The sequence below is a fragment of the Nicotiana sylvestris genome, chromosome 12 (assembly GCF_000393655.2).
Source record: "Nicotiana sylvestris chromosome 12, ASM39365v2, whole genome shotgun sequence".
NCBI lineage: Eukaryota > Viridiplantae > Streptophyta > Magnoliopsida > Solanales > Solanaceae > Nicotiana > Nicotiana sylvestris.
The window spans coordinates 102236436-102242786 of record NC_091068.1 but is presented as its reverse complement, the minus strand read 5'-3'; positions in this window follow the sequence as shown (position 1 = coordinate 102242786).

Sequence of the window (6351 nt, the reverse complement as noted above, 5' to 3'; positions counted from 1 at the left end):
TAGGATATTTTGGGTTCATCCGCCCTCGAATAGGATATTTTGGGTTCATCCGCCCTCGAATAGGATATTTTGGGTTCATCCGCCCTCGAATAGGATATTTTGGGTCCATCCGCCCTCGAATAGGATATTTTGGGTCCGTCCGCCCTCGAATAGGATATGTTGGGTTCCCTCGAATAGGATATTTTGGGTTCATCCGCCCTCGAATAGGATATTTTGGGTTCATCCGCCCTCGAATAGGATATTTTGGGTTCCTCCGCCCTCGAATAGGATATTTTGGGTTCCTCCGCCCTCGAATAGGATATTTTGGGTTCCTCCGCCCTCGAATAGGATATTTTGGGTTCCTCCGCCCTCGAATAAGATATTTTGGGTTCCTCCGCCCTCGAATAGGATATTTTGGGTTCCTCCGCCCTCGAATAGGATATTTTGGGTTCCTCCGCCCTCGAATAGGATATTTTGGGTTCCTCCGCCCTCGAATAGGATATGATGGGTCTATCCGCCTCAAATAGGATATTGAATTTAATCCTTCCTCAAAAGGACATTTAATTGGTCTCGACCCGAGTGGTCCTGCTTGTATAAATATTGCCAAAATATATATTTCCATAAATCATTGCCAAATGATTTATTTTTCAAAGTTGCTGAGGAAGTCAGGAGCCCGCTTGGAGAATGGAGGCTGAATTATTGTTAAATTTTAAGTTGAAGTCAGGAGCCCGCCTGTAGAACGGAGGTTGTTATATTTTAAGTTGAAGAAGTCAAGTTGGAGTCATGAGCGTCCCCGCCTGTAGAACAGAGGAATACATTTCAAGATTAAATCAGAAGTCAGTAATGAGGAGGGTTACAACAAAAATCCCCAGCGTAACAAGTTTTTGAAGGAAGCAGTATCCCCAGCAGACCGAACAAAATAATGACACTTGTAAAAGCAAAAGGCCAGTGTCATCCCCAACAGTTTTCGAAAGAAAGGCACCAGAGGAAACACAAGTCGACAAGAAAGCAAGGCATCAAGAACAAATGGAAGATAGATGGGATCTTGTCATCCGTAGTCTAGCCTAGCTTCTTGATTTTTCTTTAAGCACGGTGTAATGAGGAGATCGGTAAGTAGTAGTAACAACATGCAGCAGCACTAATAGCAAAATTGCAGTCTCATGGTAGTCCCAGCTACCAAAACTTCCCGAACTACATTAACCTGATTCTTGTTTAGCCCAGGATATGTAGGAAACCTCTGAAGCAAAGGTTCAGTCAGATCTTTCAGAAAATGCTTCATACGGAGTATTCCAACGGGCAAACAAATCGCTCGTATTCGCTCACTTTATCTTTGCGCAAAAACCCTTCGTGCTTCCGGACAAAGAGGGGCAGCTATGAGCACGTGATTTTGCCCTATATGAGAATTACTCCCAAAAATTCAAAATAAAATAATTTTTCTTTGTGTGCAATGTTTGAATTTTTCGTGGCATTTTTTGATAATTATTTATATTTTGTCTGTGCATGTTTTTTTGTTAAATTAATAAAAAATATGTCACATTTGCATTTAATATGTAATTCTACAATTAGGAGTAATTAAGTTTGTTTTACAAAATGAAAAAATTACAAAAAATAGGCATCTTTTGCATTTTTAGCATTTAATGTCCAAATTGTGTGATTTTATTTTATTGATGTTTAATTTTGGGTGATAATTATTATTAGAAGTTAATTAGTATTTTAAGATAATTTTGGTTTTTATAATTTAATTTCATACATTTTAGTTTTATCAATAAGTGAAAGAAAAGAGAACAAAAAATAGACGAAAATCGGATTGGGCCTCTTCTTCAATTTTAAACCACAAGCCCAAGGATACCCAACCTTCCCATATGACCCGGTCCATTTTAATCCGGGCCGACCCAGTCCATAACACCAAAAACCCAACACCCCTATCTCCCTATCTTTCATTTTACAAAAAAAACAAAACCCTAAAACAAAACCTAACCATCCCCCCCTCTCTTCTTCTTCTCCAAGCTTCACCAAGAACCCCTCCCATAGCTGCCCCCCACAGCAACACACACACACCCACAACAATGCACACACACCCCACAGTAACACACACGCACACAACAACACACACACACACACACAGCCCTCGTCTTCGACCAAACGACCCTACTGTGTCGCCATAGCTGTTGCCTTTTCTTCTTCGTCAAGCTCCAACAGCCATTGCGCGAGCTGCCAGGCTTTACCTTCTTCGTCGTCGTCACATCGCCGGTAAACCTTCGTCGAAACCCAGCTCCATCAAGCCAGCCCGTCGCTGTTGATGCTCCGCCACTGTTGCTGCCCGTCGCTGCTGCTACTCCGCTCCTGCTACGTCCGTCGCCACTGTGGCTCCTGCTACGTCCAGCCATGGACGAGCTGCAGCTCGCTAATGCTGCCTTCTGCTACGTCCAGCCATGGACGACCACGGACTGCCCAGCATGACTGCTTCACCACCTCCTCGAGGCCACTGTTTTGTCTTCAAACGACACCAAACGACCATCTTCTTCGATCATCCGTTCGTGGTCGTCTTCGGCGTCAAGTTATTTTGGTGGGATAATTGTTTCCGGGCAGATTTGTTTTCATTCGAGTTCGTCGTCCTTCCGATCCGGTTAGTGGGTTTAAGTTTCATTTCTGTCCGTAGTTTGTTTTGATATTCTCGGATCTTAAATCAGTAGATGTTTGATTCTTGTTTTTGTTCGTGTTTATCGTTTCTTGATTATTTCTTCAGGATTGTTTCATTTGTTCTTGTTTATTTTTATGTAGAAATTATTTGTTTAATTATAATGTTGTTAGTTTTAAGTTGAAGTTCAATTAATTATTTCTTCAGTTTGTTCTTATTAATTTAAAAGGATTTAGTTTTTAATATAGAAATATGTTAGTTTGATGACTGGAATCCTTTGTCTTGACTATTATTGTTAGATTTAGTTTGAGGTTCAATTGGTTATTTAATTTAGTTATTTGAATCCGTTTATTTGTTCTGTTTAAGTTTAATTTGAATTTGAGCTCAATGATTTGAATATACTCGTTTGTTATTGTTGTTGAATCTGAAAGTAGATTTGTTGTTTAAAGATTGTTCAGTCAAAATAATTCCAGTTGTTTCTTTGTTGTTCATCATTTAGTTTGAGTTTGTTCATAAAATTTGATTAGGAATTGGTTATAGCTGCTATATTTTGGTTGGAATTGATTAGGTGAATTGGTTATAGCTGATGGGGGTAGATTGGTAAATTGTAGTATTTTCAGGGGTAAAATGGTAATTTCAGTAAGGTCAGAGGGGTATTTTTGAAATTGAAAATCTGAACAATTATTTATTTTGAGTGCTCTGTCCATTAAGATTAAATAATATTTTAATAATATTAAAATAGTACATGGTGGGGGACAAGACATGAGGTAGTGGGGGTTTGATATAATTGTTTAATATAGTGGGGGACAAGACATAAGTTAGTGGGGAATAATGTAGTTGTTTAATATAGTGGGGAACAAAGCATGCAAGTGTGGGGGTGGAAGAATATTTTCGGGTTAGTGGTTCAAGACAAGGGTCTTGCTATAAATAAGAGTCATTTTTGACACAGAGAAAAAAAGAAGAAAAAAGGAAGAAAGGGACTGAATTTGGAGATAGAAATTTCAGAACCAAAAAAAAGATAAAAACAGACTTTTAATCTTGAGAGTGTTCGACTTCGAATCTTAAAAGAACAAAAATCAGAATTATCCCAAAGCCTCTTCTGTCTTTTTGGGTTCATTTTGTCTTGTCTGTGAAAGTTATTGAGGTTTTCGGGTCTTTTCTTGGTTTTCCTAAGTCTGGTTGGTTTTTGGGTTACTGCTCCACCGGTTTGCAAACTCTGTTCCTAGGCTATTACTGTTGCTAGACTGTTGTTGCTGTGCTGTATTGTTACTACTGTTGCTGATTTTCATCTTCCTCTTCTCTTGTATTCAATACCAGGTACATGGTTGTAACCTTGTCGATATTGTAAGCTGAAAATGTGAAAGCATGAATACATATGAAGAATGGAACTTTGAAGTTTTAATTTCGCTTTTTCTTCGTTTCTTTTACTGATTGTATTTAGGCTATTTCATGTATTACTGTTTAATAATTGGAATAAGAGGAAAATAACATAAGTTGGTCTTTAGTGAATCAGCTTGGCAAAACGGGTTAATTCACTAGCTATGAAGGTTTTAATATGGTCAACAGTAGGTTAATCATGAATGGGTAGCTAAATTTAGTTAAGGTCAAACAAGACTAGATAATGTTTAAGTTTAATAAACTTTCTAATAAGCTTTAGTAATTATGGTTAAATCTAGTTTCAAATGGTTGTGAATAATTAATTCCAATAGTTTTTTATATATATAACAATGCGAGCTTCAATCTAGCTATATTTGATTTCTTTTGAATATTAGTTGTCGAATTTCTTATTTTATTTATAATTTCGATTTTTTTTAGTAAAATTCCTTTCCATTAATATTTGTCTTAACCTAGCAATTAGTATGTTACATTTTCTTAATTTTTTTGAAAGCTCCTAATTAATTAGGATTTTCTTTCTTTATTTTAGAGACTAATTTTAATAGAAAAATGTAGTCATTTTAGGATTGTCCATTAAAAAAAAATGCGATGAGCCTCACCTAGTAAAACGTATAGATTGTGGGGCCCTCACAAATGTATGTATTAATTACTTAGAACTCGGGATCGGCCGCTTAGCGAAATTCACGGCTTTTTCCAAAAATAACCACGCGCTAGTCGTTTTAGGCACGCATTCTAATAATCTTACCTTCTTAAACTCGGGTGTGCATTTCATGCGACCCAAATCCAAATCCCAAAACATTGAATAAAATGTGTTCCGGATTGCGGGTGCATTTCATGTGACGCAATCCAAAGACATGTTTTAAACGATGTTCACATTCTTAAAAATAATAATAATAATAATAATAAAAGCGGCTAAAAGTTAAAATTTGCAAATAAGTTCACAATCGTATAAAAATCAGATATTTAAGCCAAATATGACAGTGGAGCGACCGTGCTAGAACCACGGAACTTGGGAATGCCTAACACCTTCTCCCAGGTTAACAGATTTCCTTATCCGGATTTCTGGTTCGCGGACTATTAATAGAGTCATTCTTTTCCTCGATTCGGGATTAAATCGGTGACTTGGGACACCATAAATCTCCCAAGTGGCGACTCTGAATTAAACAAACAAATCCCGTTTCGATTGTCCTTTAATTGGATAAACTCCCTCTGCGCCCTTATCGGCACGGGTAAAAAGGAGGTGTGACAAGCATAATTTCTCTTTTACTTCCTGAATTCAAGAATAAAGGAAGATATAGTGATGCCATCGAAAAAATGCAAGAAAATTTCAATTTTTTACCCTATTTATTTAATTGGTGTTGTTTTGAACTCTTCTATTAAGATCTCTATTTGTCACCAATTAATCAATGCTTTGTATACCTATACGAAAATTGGACCGACTGAAATCCTGTACATTCATACTTGTATGAGAGATCTAAATGAGCATTTGCAGCAATTATAAATTATTACGCAAACCTGAATGATGCTTCTTCTGTTGTAATAAATATTAATTCGAACATTCCTTATAGTTTTGTTTCTACTTCTGTTTCAATTGAGGAAGATGATGGTGTAGATGGTTTTGCTATTGGTCTACACTATATTTTTACACAACACAATAATAGAAATAATGATGGACATTAATTTTATTTGCAAAAACAGACATAGCCTCGCACATAGGATTTTTTGTCATGGGCATGATAGAAGGATAACACAAAGCCGTTTCCCATTCTTTTCGCATGGCTCGAGACGTACTCAATGTGCCAATTTCAATCATTTCATCACAAAAGCGCATTTAGCCAAATATAAGGCAGCACATATGAGACACATGTCACTCATTGGTAATAGTGTATTTTAGAGAATGGATTAGATCGTAGCAATGAAATTAAGGATGTGAAAATGTAGGTAAATCGGAAAACCAGAAAATTTAAAATATATTCACAATTGATTGCCCATCTGGACTAAACACCCAAAAAAAAGCCAAGTAATTCCTATTGACATGGAAGAACTACAAAAGACAATGAAAAATCTTTATTGAGGAATTTTCAGAAATGACTATTGTTTAGTGGCTATTAATTTGCTATAGCTACCATTTACTTAATTATTTCCTATAACTATATTTTCACTTGTTATAAAGTGTATTCGATGTATTCAAGCTACTGTATTAGAGCTCGGCGTAAAACAAGGAAGTCCAGCTAAACATAGACTGTATTCATATGTATTCGCGAGCTGTATTCGTGAATACAATATCAAAAATCTGCGAAAAAAAGGTCTTCATCTGTTTAAAAACGGTAAGTGAATCA